General features: G+C 44.6%; 1 protein-coding gene across 4 annotated transcripts in view; it reads right to left on the bottom strand.

Moving 5' to 3' along the window:
• LOC139155658 (nuclear transcription factor Y subunit gamma) overlaps window positions 1-14,995 on the bottom strand; it is a 215,541-nt gene extending 200,546 nt beyond the window's left edge. For 3 of the 4 annotated variants that reach the window (XM_070730882.1, XM_070730884.1, XM_070730885.1), the window contains exon 1: window positions 14,722-14,995. The gene's annotated coding sequence lies outside the window, so the exon portion shown is untranslated. Of the gene's footprint in view, window positions 1-1,939; window positions 2,244-14,721 lie in introns of those variants that run through there. The other variant, XM_070730883.1, reaches the window with a different exon arrangement.
• Between the last annotated feature and the right edge of the window lie 1,056 nt (window positions 14,996-16,051).

Here is a 16,051-nt window from a genome sequence, read left to right as displayed (position 1 = left end):
CCATTAATTCAAAGACCTACATGGAAAGCATCAGCTGGCTGCGTACTACATTTTTTATATCATAAACAACAATTGATAACTTTGTTTTCCAAAACTTCAATGGCAAATGGGAAACCTGAACATACTGTTACAGTTCTCACAGTAGTTTATTGAAGATGCTATTAGAAGTACCGCATTTGTTTGTAAGGTTGCTTCCAACAATAGTTATTTCCTGAAAATACAAAGGAAAAAAGAAGTGAACAGCAGTCTGTCACAAAGCAGAACAAATGGAAGGGATGGTGAACCTGCTTCCCTCTTCTTTCAGCAAGCCAGGTGAGTGCCAAGGCCACTTCTGAATGACTATGATGTGTAGATTCCTGATTATTAACTGAAACCTTTATATGGTAGTCAGTATTTGGTGAAATGTATTCCCAGGAGATGTTCCTAAATTGTGATGGTGCTTAATAAGTACAGAAAAGATTTTGTATTATTAAACCATCACACATGACATATTTTAAGGAAAAAGAACAGATAACCTATCTGAATTTTCAAAATGTTGTTCAAGGCCAGTGCATGAAGGTTATGAATGACAGAAAGGCATGGATTTCTGAAAAGTTAAAATACCCCACCCTCTTGAAACCTTTGAGAATAAGGATAATAGGGCAGAGAAGACATAAGGGAATAAGTAGTTCAAAGCTCTTCATTAAAATGGCTTAAATTTCAGATGCTCATGTTATTCATAGTGACTTTCTCAGATACTAGTAACTCAATTGTTTCTTCCTTCCAACTCTGATTCCTTTCACCAGCTCCAAACAGCATAAACAAACTTCGCCCTTCAACAGTTAAAACCTAGAAAAGCTGTGCTTCAAGGTCACTCTTGCTTGCACAGGCAGGCCTTGCTTCAGCAACTTTTACTGCAACACTATTCCACTCAGATGAAAGGGAAGGGGAAAAATGTAAAGAACTCAGGTGTAACTCTTTACTTAAGGCAAATAGGTAAGCCCTTTGCTATAAAAACATTCCAGAGTACTGTACACTTATGCATCTTAATCCATTAAAGGATGAGATATCTCAATATCAGGAACATTCCCGTGACCTTTATCATTGACTTTTTTAAAAAAAGACCAAAGTATTCTTATACTAATGAAAAGACATAGCAAGTTAGAAGAGAAGCACACAAACTCTTCTTCAGTTGTTTGTCAGGTTTCCCATTTACCTGAAAGTAGATCTGGGACCAAAGTAAGGGAACAGATGAGTTCTTTCTACTTTCCAAACCCAACATAATGTAACAAAGGTCCAAGGACCATACTGGGAAATTAGCTTTATAATAGGTAATATATTGTTATGACTCATGCTGCTTAAAACATGTGTCATTTAAGAAAGAACCCTTTCAATTCTGCAGTCCCATCAGTCAAGCTACCTAATATTGGGATGTGGGTGGAGTACTGTTACAAATAGGTGGCATTTAATTCAGATGTGCAAATATATCAGTCCAAATACTTTATATTGAAATAGAACATCCCAATTTGACACCTCAACCCCCTCCCAAGCTCGTTGCCAATGTCCTCTTTCCTAAAATCAAAAGGGAAGCTGAAGAACACACAATAGCTTCTGTACATTTCAAAAAAGACAAATTACTGGAAAGTGGATGGGAGAAGAGTTCTAGCTTTTTTTACCCTGATTTTATGTAAAAAGAAAAAGAAAAGAAAAACCTATGCATCTCTGTACAAAATTATTTTCGTTTTCACAGCTATTAAAATGAGAGAGAGAGATAGGCTGGGCTTAAGCCAACGACAGAAAGGTAAGATAGGTGTTCCCTTAAGCTTGCCAAGCAAGGGGCCATTTTCTGAGACAGTTTCAACTTACCTGTACTTTGGGATTTCATGACTACTCCGAGGATTGCTACATTAGGAAAACAAAACTAATGCAATGCAGAAAACAAAAAAACCCCATAACTTACCAGGGATAGGGTTAATTTTACAGGCAGCTTATTATGTCTCCTCTGACAGAGCTAATTTAGCCATTTTCTAGTCCTTCTCCACACACAAAAAGAGGGGGAGAGAACAGCGGAGCAAGAAACAACAAAGGCAGCAGGAGAGCTCTCTGGAGTGTCCACTCTGGTGCAAAACTGAGCAGCTGCCCTCCCAAACTCTTCGCCATTTTTCTTTGTCTTTCAACTGACCCCTGCCTGCCTCAGTGCAAAACTCCCAGAGACTCCAGTGAGAAACGGTGCAGCCTCCTTCCACTTTAACGGTGAAAGGCATTCAATCTAGCCTGCTTGTCGGACACGGAGCCGCCCCTCGACCGGCCCCTCGTTGGCTGAGCGTCTTCCTCGCGGAGGTTCTCCGCGCCCAGATTGGCTGCCCCGCTCGTCACTTAAACCCTCCTTTTGTACACTTCCTGTTTTACAAGTTACCTTGAGAAGGCAGAACAGGGGTCAGACGCGGAGACTTCAAGCCAGGAGCAACTTATGTAAAAGGCGGATCTCACGAAGGAGAGACGCCGCAGGGGTCACAATGGAGCGCGCGGGGGCGGGGTGTTGTAAAAGGGAAAAAGCAGAAGAAATGGAGTATATTGAATATACATCTTTGGCGTGGCTAACCCTGGGAGTTCGGGGTTCACCCCCCCTTCCTAAAAAACGATTAAGGTTCCGTTTTTGAAGGCGCGAAGAGGGGGTAGGAGCGCTGCGATGGGATCCGGGGGTGGTCCGTGAAAAAAAGCGGCTTTTATAAGCAGCGAAATGTAGTGCCTTCAAAAAATACTGCTTTCATCATGTGCAAGAAAAGGTTTAATTTTGAGAGCCTCGTTTCGCCAATCCGGGATAATGAGGAATGTCATGCGGGGGATGTGTGCAAATGCTCAGTTGCTCTCCCCCCCCTTTTAAAGTGGTCCTTAGGCGCCCCCCCCCCCCAAGCTATTCTGGTTCTGCATCAAGTTTTCTAACTTTCGAACTCCAGGAGTGTTGAACTACCAGATCAGCAAGAGGTCAGGAAGGTTGTTCTAAATTTAAATCGCTATGCCTATTAGATTTCCCTCAAAAATAAAGTTCTAAGAGCGAAGAAATGGTACTATGCAACTCCTCAAAACATTTTGTAGTTTAGAAGTCAGCTAAATTATAACTAAACCTAAATAGAAGATTGAAAAGGCATCTGTAATGTTCATAAAGAGGGTAGCAAAAATCATCTTAAACTATGGAGAGGTGCCATAACTGGGAACAAAGAGATAATCCAAGATGTACACAAGGAGAGAAAAACTACTTTCCTGTATTTCAATAGCAAAAGGTTACCGGTACTAGGAAATAAATAATCCCAGGCTTCAAGGAAGGAGAAGTGTGAATATATAAGAAAACAATTCACAAAAGTGAGTGGTGGTGATGAATATCATATCTTTTCATTTGTGTGAATAGATGGGGGGGGATCTAATTCGTTCTCAAACTTGACAACTTCAGATGGGCGGACTTCAATTCCCAGAATTCCCCAGCCAACTCTGGAGGTTGCTGAAGAATTCTAGAAGTGGAAATCCACGCATCTGTAAATTGCCAGGTTTGAAAAACAATAATTTGCTGAAAGGTTTACATCTAATCCAGGGTTGTCAAACTCACAGTCCACAGGCCAGATGTGTCAATCTACCTATGCCCACGCCCAGTTTAGCAAAGTGGGGGAAAAGTCATGATTCATCACATGACACCACTGTGATAACCTGAGTTTCATACTCCTGAAGAGACTTTGTAATATTATAAGTTGACCACATTTCCCTAAAATGTTTTCTAAAACTATAATAATAATAAAAATAATAATAATAATAATAATAATAATAATAATAATAATAATAATTGGAATTGACAAAATCTCCATCTGTCAATTGCAAAAGGCCGCTTTACTGGGATCGGCAAACATAATTCGCCGCTACATCACGCAGTCCTAGGTGCTTGGGAAGCGCCCGACTGGTGATGAAATACGAAATCCAGCATAGTGATCTCGTTTGCTGTGTTGTACTGACATAATAATAATAATAATAATAATAATAATAATAATAATAATAATTTATTAGATTTGTATGCTGCCACTCTCCGCAGACTCGGGGAGGCATACAAATCATTTCAGGTCAGGAGAAAGGTCATTTTCTCCAACCTTTGGATCAAAAGTTTATTGTGGAAATAAACACTACAAAGACACAATACAAACAGTACTAAGAGTGTTGCAGACTTGGAAGAGTTCTGGAAATTCAAGTCTTTCTCCAGCAGTCACCATGGTGACTTCCAGATGATTTGGCTCAGTTGTGGGTATGTGTGTTTAATAATTCTTTAAAGAGAAGTGACAGCATATATTAGCTACTATAAAAAAAGGTTGGGAGGGGGACACAAATATTCCTGGAAGCTAAGCCATAGCTATTAATTTGGAAGAAAGAGGAAAATTAGAGGTGGTAGTCTCAGGTGACAAAAATAGGAGGATGGAGGCAGCATTAGAATAACAATAGATATACCTGGTAGATTGTATTATGCAAAAAGTATAAATAAAGGGAAGGATACAAGTTAAGAAATTCCTTTGAACTTGAAATAAAACTAGAGTTTTTGAATTACTAATCTGCTAACCACAGAATGGATTAAGATTAGATGTATTCAGGGAAGGATAAGAGAAAGAGGAAGTAGAAAGGGAGGGGAGAAGAAGAGAAGGGAAGTAGGAAAGAGGTGGAGAGGGAGAAAGGTAAAGGGAGAAGGGGGTAGAGGGAGTGGAGTAGTGTGAAACAGGAAAGCAAACTAGAGCTGGGGAATTCTGGGAGTTGAAGTCCAGATATCTTCAAGTGGCCAAGGTTGGGAAATACTGGACTACAGATATAAGTATAAAAGGAGCCATTAAAGAGATATGTTTATGATATTTTGGATAGAAATATATTACTATGGATGTTCTGATGATATGGTATATGTATTATTATTATTTATTAGATTTGTATGCCGCCCTTCTCTGGAGACTCAGGGCGGCTCACAAGATACAATATAAATAATGCAACAGCAAATTTAATGAATTAAAAATAAAAAATAAAATCCCAATACCGGTATATTAAAATCAGTCAGCCAATTCATTCACAACCACACATCACATTTAGTAAGAGGGGGGGGGGGGGGTTTGATCTAATTGTCCCATGCCTGGCATCATAAGTGAGTCTTAAGACTCTTGCGAAAGGCGAGGAGGATGGGGGCAGTATGAATTTCTGGAGGGAGCTGATTCCACAGGGCTCCCACAGAGAAGGCTCTTTCCCTAGGCCCCGCCAGATGACATTGTCTGGCCGACGGGATCCGCAGAAGGCCAACTCTGTGGGACCTAACCGATCATTGGGATTCATGCGGCAGAAGGCGGTCCCGTAAGTAATCTGGTCTGATGCCATGCAGTGCTTTATAGGTCATCACCAACACTTTGAATTTTCTCCGGAAACCAATCGGCAACCAATACAGTCCACGGAGTGTTGGAGAAACATGGGTGTATCTGGGAAGACCCATGACTGCTCGAGTGGCTGCATTCTGCATGATTTGAAGTTTCCGAGCACTCTTCAGAGATAGCCCCATGTAGAGAGCATTGCAGTACTCGAACCTCGAGGTGAGAAGGGCATCAGTGACCATGAGCAGAGACTCCCTATCCAGATAGGGCCGCAACTGGTGCACCAGGTGAACCTGGGCAAGTGCCCCCCTCACCACAGCCAAAAGATGGTGTTCTAATGTCAGCTATGGATCAAGGAGGACACCCAAGTTGCGGACCCACTCTGAGGGGGTCAATAATTAGAAACATAGAAACATAGAAGTCTGACGGCAGAAAAAGACCTCATGGTCCATCTAGTCTGCCCTTATACTATTTTCTGTATTTTATCTTAGGATGGATATATGTTTATCCCAGGCATGTTTAAATTCAGTTACTGTGGATTTATCTACCACGTCTGCTGGAAGTTTGTTCCAAGGATCTACTACTCTTTCAGTAAAATAATATTTTCTCATGTTGCTTTTGATCTTTCCCCCAACTAACTTCAGATTGTGTCCCCTTGTTCTTGTGTTCACTTTCCTATTAAAAACACTTCCCTCCTGGACCTTATTTAACCCTTTAATATATTTAAATGTTTCAATCATGTCCCCCCTTTTCCTTCTGTCCTCCAGACTATACAGATTGAGTTCATTAAGTCTTTCCTGATACGTTTTATGCTTAAGACCTTCCACCATTCTTGTAGCCCGTCTTTGGACCCGTTCAATTTTGTCAATATCTTTTTGTAGGTGAGGTCTCCAGAACTGAACACAGTATTCCAAATGTGGTCTCACCAGCATTCTATATAGTGGGATCATAATCTCCCTCTTCCTGCTTGTTATACCTCTAGCTATGCAGCCAAGCATCCTACTTGCTTTCCCTACCGCCTGACTGCACTGTTCACCCATTTTGAGACTGTCAGAAATCACTACCCCTAAATCCTTTTCTTTTGAAGTATTTGCCAACACTGAACTGCCAATACAATACTCAGATTGAGGATTCCTTTTCCCCAAGTGCATTATTTTACATTTGGAAACATTAAACTGCAGTTTCCATTGCTTAGACCATTTATCTAGTAAAGCTAAATCATTTACCATATTACAGACGCCTCCAGGAATATCAACCCTATTGCACACTTTAGAGTCATCGGCAAATAGGCAAACCTTCCCTACCAAACCTTCCCCTATGTCACTCACAAACATATTAAAAAGAATAGGACCCAGAACAGACCCTTGTGGCACACCGCTTGTAACCTGACTCTGCTCAGAATACTCGCCATTAACAATAACTCTCTGATGTCTACGCTTCAGCCAGCTGCAAATCCATTGAACTATCCAGGGATTAAGTCCAATCTTCACTAATTTATCTATCAGCTCTTTATGTGGAACCGTATCAAAGGCTTTGCTGAAGTCCAGGTAGGCAATATCCACGGCACCACCTTCATCCAACACCTTTGTGACATAGTCAAAGAAATCAATGAGATTAGTCTGACATGATTTGCCTTCAGTAAAGCCATGCTGATTTGGGTCCAATAAGTTATTGTTTTTTAGGTGCTGATTTATCCTCTTTTTGAGTAGAGTCTCCATCATTTTAACTACAACTGATGTCAAGCTAACTGGCCTGTAGTTACCAGCTTCTTCTCTACTGCCCTTCTTGTGAATAGGCACAACACTGGCCATTCTCCAATCCTCAGGAACTTCTCCTGTTAACAAGGATTGGTTAAACAAATCAGTCAGGGGGGTAGTAATGACAGATCTGAGTTCTTTAAGAACTCTGGGGTGGATGCCATCTGGACCCATTGCCTTATTTATCTTTAATCGTTCAAGTTCTTCTAAGACATCGGCTTCTAAGATCACTGGAGCTGAATCCGTACAGCTGGAAGGAATGCTATATCCCTCTATAGTATTATTTTGTAAGGTGTCTTTTGAGAAAACTGAACAGAAGTAGCTATTGAAATGGTCAGCGATCTCCTTATTCCCATTAATGCATGTATTATTCCCGGTACTAAGCTTCGTGATGCCATCCCCCACAGGGTAATGGACGGACAAATGGGATTGTCCTTGGGATGCAAAACCCACAGCCACACCATCTTGTCGGGGTTAGGTTTGAGTCTGTTGGCAACCATCCAGACCCAAACAGCCTCCAGGCACCGGCACATCACTTCCACTGCTTCACCAAGTGGACACAGGGTGGAGATGTACAACTGGGTGTTATCAGCATACTGATGACAACTCATCCCGTGTCCTTGGATGATCTCACCCAGCGGTTTCATGTAGATATTAAACAGCAAGGGGATAGACCCAACCCCTGAGGAACTCCACAAGGGAGGAACCTAGGGATTTATCTCTGCCACACACACCCCGCCACTAACACCGACTGTGACTCCCACTCCCAACTGCTCCAGTCGGCGCAGAAGGATACCATGGTCGATGGTATTGAAAACTGCTGAGAGGTCAAGAAGCACCGGGATAGTGGATAAACCCCTATCCCGGGCCCACCAGAGATCATCCATCAGCACAACCAAAGCAGTTTCCGTGCTGTAGCCAGGCCTGAATCCAGATTTTCAGGGGCCTAGATAATCGGCTTCTTCCAAGGACCGCTGGAGCAACACTACCTTCTCGACAACCTTCCCTTTATGGAAAGACCTGCGGCAGTTATTAAGTACAGCTGGGTCCAAGGAAGGCTTCTTGAGGAGGGGGCACACAAGTGCCTCCTTGTAGGGAGCCAGGAAGGACCAACACCACCACCCCCTGGTCAAAGAAGCGTTGACAATCTCCTGGACCCAGCTCCGTGTCACTTCCCTGCTAGCCAAGACCAGCCAGGAGGGACATGGGTCCAACATACAGGTGGTGGAACTCAGCTCCAATGGCCTTGTCCACTCCACCAGGTGTCACCACATCAAACTCACCCCACACAGGTGAACTAGGACGGGCCCCTGTCATCTCGACTGACTCATTGTCAGCCGACACTGCATTCCAATCGGAGTCAAGGTCTGAGCGAATCTGAGTGATTTTATCAGCGAAAAACTTGTTAAAGTCCTCAGCACTACCCTGGAAAGGTTCATCAACCCACCACGCCACCCCACCCCGGTTTAGGAGGGAGCGAGTCACCTAAATAGGGCAGCCAGGTGGAATTCCGCTAATGCAATCAAAGTGGTATGATACGCATATGTTGCCGCCTTGAGCACCACTTTATAAGTCTTAATATGTATGCATAGTTGTGTATGTAAAAAATGTTGGGGTGTTGTTACATAGCCATGACAGTAATTATGAGAGATACTTAAATCATCTAGCACTAGAAGATAAGTCACTGACCTATGCAGATTGTATAAATATGTTCCTTGTCTTCCTCATGTTAACAGCATCCCCACTTTTCTAGCCAAACAGGTCACCTGGTTTTCTGTTATCTAGTCCCACTTTTAGACTTAGAATAAATATATTGTCACTTTGAAGTACACTAATCAACATACATTAAAATGAAATTTCATTGCATATAGCTCTCAAAGGCTCTCCATCTCCAATATATACTACATAAGTGTGAGTAAATAAATACAAAATTATGCATTAGCCCACATATTTTCTGGTCCTATGCTTGTGCCAGAATCAGTATTTAGCTGGAACGTTGTTGGTGCTTAATCATGTTCTAACATATGCTTTCTCCTGAAATTGCTCAAGCTTTTAAAATGAGCTTTGCACTTCCTACTTTTAAAGTCTTCAGATATCGTGATTAATTATATTTTATGTAAAAAGCATTTAAATTTCTCCAACAGCAGAGAGAAAAGAAAAAAGCTGAAATGAGTTTGATGTACAATAGTCAAACATTTGGAAAGTAGTTATAGTTCAATAAAAAGTCCAACTCAGCACTAATTTTCAGTGAACAATGGAGTAAATGAAGATACACTTATCTATTTTTAAGTGAACTAGTTTTTTAAAAACTTGCAAAAATTACTGACGTAAAACACTATCATTAACAGAAAGAAAATCCTTTTGAAAATATTACTGCAACCCATTACAGTAGCTTATTCTGTAGCTTATTAAGATAACCATAGTGCTGACTTCAATATGTAATTGTAATGTTTACATGCATTTCAGTTATTCTGATAATGGTCACAAGGAAAACAATGAATTTTGAAAGGCTAAGGTTTGGTTTAAATCTTGGCAGGTTTAAGATAGGTAGAATTCAGCTCTCAGAATTTCCCAGATATCTGTGATGTGCTAGCTGGAGAATTTAGTCCATCTATTTTAAAAATTGTGATCAGTCAGAAACCCTGCTTGAGGGAGGGAGGGAGGGAGGGAGGGAGGGAGGGAGGGAAGGAAGGAAGGAAGGAAGGAAGGAAGGAAGGAAGGAAGGAAGGAAGGAAGGAAGGAAGGAAGGAAGGAAGGAAGGAGAAATTCTCTTTCCATGCCCTTTTGCAAAAGTCCAACAAATGCTCATCTTTTAATTGTTCATTGGTTTCATTGGCCTTTCCAAGAAATTTAAAGCAAACCTCCCACCCCACCTCTCAAGGGGAAAAAATGGAGGAGGAGGAGGAGGAAGAAGAGGAATCCAAAGCTAGTTTCAGCCAAAGCCTGCACTATGTTTTCTCAACTGACAATGTAGGTCAGTTGAAGACAGGCAGCTGAAAGGAATATTCTGAAAGAGAAGTAAAGAACTGCCCAAAAGCAGAAATAAAAGGCAGACAAAAACAGAGAGACAAGCTTCTCTCCATCTGGAGAAGGAAGGAAAGAAGGAGAAATGGAGGGAACAAGGAAGGAAGGAAGGGGTGGGCAATTAATTTATAATTATAATATATAATATAATATATAATTATACAGTGATACCTTGTCTTACGAACCCCTCGTCATACGAACTTTTCGTGATACGAACCCGGAGTTTAAGATTTGTTTGCCTTGTCTTAAGAACCATTTTCACCTTACCAACCCGTGCCGGGAGCGTGGGCTCTCTTACTGCGCATGCGCTCTACCGTGTGCTTTCTTACTGCGGCCGGAATTCCCCTGCCTTGTAACTGTCACTGCCGGAATTTCCTATTTGCTTGCCACTCCGCCGGGATTTCCCGCCTCCTTTTGCTTGCACCAGCAGCCCCAAGGCGGGGAATCCTGGCCGTGGCAAGGACCCGTGCTTCGACTCAGACAAGGGTCCCTGGCTCTCCCCGTCACCCTCCATGGGGGGAGTGCTGTGCCTCAACCTGGAGCCCGCTTGGTCACTTCCTCTCACTTGTTCCACTGCGGCTCTTCCCTCCCCCCACAGAGGACCAGGCAAAAGCGGGGGGGACTTCGCTGCTTTAAGGCGACGGGGCGAGCCAGGGAGAGCCAGGGAGCTTTGTCTCTTCCACGGCCGGGATTCCCCGCCTCGGGACTGCCGGTGCAAGCAAAAGGAGGCGGGGAATTCCATTTGCCCAGCCAGTATTCCCTTCTCGGAGGTTTTGTTCAGATGAGCTTCGTCAAGCACATCTCTCTCTCTCTCCTTCCCCCCTCCCTCTACTTCCGTCCTTCCCTCTCTCCCTCCTTCCTTCGCTCTGCCTCTCCCTTCTCCCTGCCTCCCTCTTCTTCCTCTTCCCTCCCAGCCTCCGGGCCGCATTTGCTTTCCTTCACCGCCACTGGTGCCCAGTGTGTAGAAGAGGTCCACGGGAGAACTGGGGGAAACTGCGGCCATCGCCCTGTGGAAGGGACCCGGCTGGGAAGCTCCCAAAGGTGGTCTTTGCGCCCCCCCCCAGGAGAGAAAGCAGCAGGCATGGGCCAGGGTCTTTCCCCTGGGGACAAAGGTGGTGGTCGCCGGGTGGCTTTGCTGCAGGCGGGTGTCTAGCCACCGCAGTTCCCCCCAGTTCTCCCGCAGACCTCTTCCACACACACCGACTCCCCCAGCCTCCGCGCTTTTCGTTCGGATTTTGGATGGATGGGAGGAGCTAAGCGGCCAGAGACCTTCAATATAAAAGGAATCAATGTAAAAGCGCCAGTGGGCTGGCAATGTTTCCAGCCGCTTAGCTCCTCCTGTCCAGCCCGAAGCCAAAAGAAAAGCATGGAGGCTGGTGGACAAAGGGCAGAACTTTTGGCTTCTGGATGGATGGGAGGAGCTAAAGGGCCGGAGACCTTCAATGCAAAAGGAATCAATGTAAAAGCGCCAGTGGGCTGGCAACGTCTCCAGCCGCTTAGCTCCTCCTGTCCAGCCTGAAGCCGAAAGAAAAGCGCGGAGGCTGGCAGATTAAGTGGAGGCGAACAGAGTGGGGACAAAGGCAAGGTAAGGAAACGGCGGCAAAATTTGTCTGTGGGAGCCCCGGTTATCCATTGCCCACTGCCCTTTCCTGCCAGAAGCCTGCGAGGGGACAAAGCCAGGTCTGGGGAAGGGTGGAAAGTCCAGCTTCGGGCTGGACAGGGGAAGCTAAGTGGCCAGAGACGTTGCCAGCCCACCGCGGAGGCTGGGGGAGTCGGGGTGTGTGGAAGAGGTCCATGGGAGACCTGGGGAAGCTGCGGTGTCGAGACACCCGCCTGCAGCAAAGCCACCCCGCAACCACCTTTGCCCCCAGGGGAAAGACCCCGGCCCACGCCTGCTGCTTGCTCTCCCGGGGGGCGCAAAAATCCCCTTCAGGAGCTTCCCAGCCAGGTCCTTTCCACAGGGCGGTAGCCGCGGCTCCCCCCAGTTCTCCCGCGGACCTCTTCCACACACCCGCCGCCCCTAGCCTCCGCGCCGCCGCCCAGCTGTCATCTTGTAAAGAAGCAAGAAGAGGAGGAGGAGCTGGGTGCCGGTGGCGGCAGAGGAAAGCGAATGCGGCCCAGAGGCTGGGAGGGAGGCGGAATATGGGAGGAGGAGGAGAAGGGAGGAAGGGAGAGGGGGAGAGAGAGGGAAGGATGGAGGGAGGGAGGAGAGAGAGAGAGAAAGGTTTCTGCTTGAAGTTACAAATAGAGGTGGCGGCGGAGCGCAAATCTGGCACGGGCTTCCCCAACCTTTTCCCAACCGCTGCTGGACTCCCGCAAGACCATCCTCGAACCCTAGTGGGGCCTCCCAGACACAAAAAATAGGAGAAGACACACGTACAAACGGCCCGTGCGTTTCCCTCCCTTCCCTTCCAGTCATTGCAGCCGGACAGTAACTGTTGACTTTTCGGTCAATCCACCCATGAGGCTCCCTCCGGGCAGCCTGCGCTGTCTCCCTCCCCCCTGTCTCCCCCTCTCCTCCACCCACCCCCAAACAAGGATCCGAATGCCGGCGGTAATGAGGAAAATTGGGTGAGTTTTTGGCTTGCACCCATTATTTTTTAGATTAGGGTTACATTAGGTTTTTTAGTTTTTTAATATTAGATTTGTGCCTGTATAATACTGTTTTTATCGTGTTGTGAGCCGCCCCGAGTCTTCGGAGAGGGGCGGCATACAAATCTAATAAATTATTATTATTATTATTATTATTATTATTATTATTATTATTATTATTGGCTTTTCCATTGATTCCTATGGGAAACATTGTTTCATCTTACTAACTTTTCACCTTACAAACCTTGTCCCGGAACCAATTAAGTTCGTAAGACAAGGTATCACTGTATATATATATAATATATACAATATAATATATAATGAAATGTAATAATTTATAATTATAATATAATTAACTCAGTTCTACCCAATAATATACAGTATTGGGTAGAACTGGGTTAATTATATTAATCCGGCCCTCTAAAACCATCCCAATTTCTCATGTGGCCCCATGGCAAAATTAATTGCCCACTCCTGTTCTAGACAGCACTGTAATAGCTACACTAAACTCTCTCTCCCTTGTGACTTGGCTTTTCCTATGATGTTCAATTAAATCAATTCAGAAAAGTTTATTCTTTCTTGTAAGAAACAGCATTTTTTGGACATTGTATCCTACTGGACATGCAACAAATCCAAAAATAGAAAGCAACTTCCCATTAGGAAGCATGTTTGGATATTGTTTAAATGGCACTTTTCTACTATATAGATTTGCTAAACAGTTGCAGTTTAGACAAGGGACAGAAATCAACAGACCATAATACACTATCAAGATACACAGCTCCGAACAAGACAACAAAACCAATTGATTTCAACAAACATCATAATTAACCCAGCAGAAAAGGACAAACTTTGGGGCTTCAAATATAATTTTAATTCCTTGAGAAGCGCAATTCTTTAAGGTAGAATTCATGGTTCAACAATATTGCCAGTTACATTTGGCATTATAAGAACCTTGGTGGTGCAGCGGTTAGAGTGCAGTACTGCAAGCTACTTCTGCTGATCACCGGCTGCCAGTAGTTTGGCAAATGAATCTCAGTACTCAGCCTTCCATTCTTCCAAAGTAGGTAAAATGAGGACCCAGATTGTTGGGGGCAATATGCTTACTCTCTTAGAGTAAGCCCGCTTAGAGAGGGCTGTAAAGCACTATGAAATGGTATATGTCTAAATGCTATTGCTATTTTCTGAAATAATTGCTTTTCCAACAGAAAAACGTTATATAAACTACTTCAATAGTCAGAATGTTACCACCGAAACTGGAGCAAGGAAACCGAGGTTTAAATATTTTTTTTCTTTTTGCATTATATATAACTTTCTTCTAATGTCAATCATAGCCATAGGAAGTAGGAGAAATTGTCAAAAGCCGGTGATCACTACGAGTTTCGATCAACACCACCAGTTCTTGCAATTACAAGAAGGGAAACCCAGACTGCCTCTTTAAAGAGGACACAGGCAATAAGTCTATACGAAAGGTTTAGATGATTAAATGAATCATGGCTTACTGAATGAACCACATCACTAGGGCTCAGGCAGTACCCATACAAGCACAGATTAACGGTTCGGGACAACGTCTGAGAACATCCAGAATTCTGGCTTTCTCAGCTGTTTAGAACCCAAGAGAAATTCAGGTTCCTTTCACTGAAGCCACGCCTCCGACTGAGCCTTGCCGGCCTCTCTGCTCTCCTCTATGGAAAGTCACCCATAGCTACAACATCCGCCCTTTCCGATGTCCGCCTCGGGGCTTGGTATAAAGGGGTGAAGGGAAAAGGCTTTCCGTTGCACGCTGTTTACTCCACGGTCCGCCCGCAATATTTACCCAATGGCCTAGCGACAGTTCCGCCCATTCGTCTACCCCGGCGGCGGCCAATCAGGATGGGGGTCATTCCAACCAATCAGAAGGACGGGCAGGGTGAATGGCGGCGACGGGAGAAGGGGGAAGGGAAAGATAAGTCCAACCGCCACTCCGCCGCGGAGCTACCTTCGCCCTACTTTAAACTCACCGTCCAGCTCCGAATCCGTAGGTCCCGTTGCGCTTCGGCTGCAGCGGAGAATGGCAATGGTTTAGCCGTAGCTCGGACGGTTCCCACTGAAACGAGCGGGAGGGGGCGGGGATGTGAGAGAACGGAGCGAGCGCGAAGTGGTGGTGAAACAAGATGGCGGCGGAGCCGAGACTGAGGAAAACGGCAAACCCCGCCTCCTTCCCTCTGTTCGCGACTTTCAGCTAATGGGCAGGCGCGACGCTACAACTTCGTTTGCGTCTCCATTCTCGGAAGTGTAGGTTACCACGAGAATTCACCAAGAGGGAGTTGGTTGCCCCACGGAATTGTGGGAAGTGTAGTTTGTGGGGCAATATGCTGGCTCTGTTAAAAAGTGCTATTACTAACTTGTTGTAAGCGGCCCTGAGTCTAAGGAGAAGAGTGGCATAAAATTGAATAAATATATAAATAAATAAAGCCAAAGGTTGACAAAATTCGCTCAAAAACCTAGAATTTGCATTTTTCCTTTTGACTATAGGGCCAGCCATGACCGCTATATGATTCCATAGGAATCCAGAAGGTATAAAAACCCAGCCACTCAAAACCCCATTTTGTGAGCTGTCCCAGAACTACATGCTGTATGTGTATTGTATTCACCAATAAACAGAATATTTCTTTCCAATCAGTCTCCGTTTATTCCCAGCTTGGACCTAGACCTGGATATTTCTTCCAACAAAGCCAACTGGGAAGGCCGCAAATAGTGTTCCCGTGACCCCAGGATACTGCAATCATTGCAAATCCCTACCGGTTGCTGTGCATCTGAATTTTGTTCTTGTGACTGTGGAGATGCTATAATAACTGTAAATTTAAGGACTGGTTGTAAGTCACTTTTTTAGTGGTCTCGTAATTGAAGGCTACTTGTATTAGCATCAGATTAACAGCCAAAGGACAAAGGAAAGCAGCTGGTCTGTTTCACTGAATTCTTGCGATAGGACACCAATGTAAGGTTCAATTGCCATATTGTGCACTCCACATACCTTATGTCCATCAAGGAACTTCCACCTTTCATGAAGCTGAGGACACTTGCTGTCTGAAATCCAGACAGCCACTAGGAGGAGAGTTAAAAGTATCTTTGGCTTGCAAATGTTTCCAACTCAGGTCTTGCAATTGCAGGGAAGGGAAACGCCCGGCTGTCACCTTTTGAAACAGCCGAGGGGGGGGGGGGGTCTCGGCATCCTCCCGAACCCAAATGCCAAACCCGAACTTTGCCAAACTTCCGGGTTCAGCGTTCGGGAGGCCGCCGAGAAGCCCCCCAGCTGTTTCAAAAGATGACAGCTGGGCGGTGGGGCTTCTC

This window comes from Erythrolamprus reginae, unplaced genomic scaffold (assembly GCF_031021105.1).
Source record: "Erythrolamprus reginae isolate rEryReg1 unplaced genomic scaffold, rEryReg1.hap1 H_4, whole genome shotgun sequence".
In the NCBI taxonomy this organism is placed as follows: domain Eukaryota; kingdom Metazoa; phylum Chordata; class Lepidosauria; order Squamata; family Dipsadidae; genus Erythrolamprus; species Erythrolamprus reginae.
Note: the sequence above shows the minus strand (reverse complement) of the source record. Positions and strands in the feature narration are given on the sequence as shown.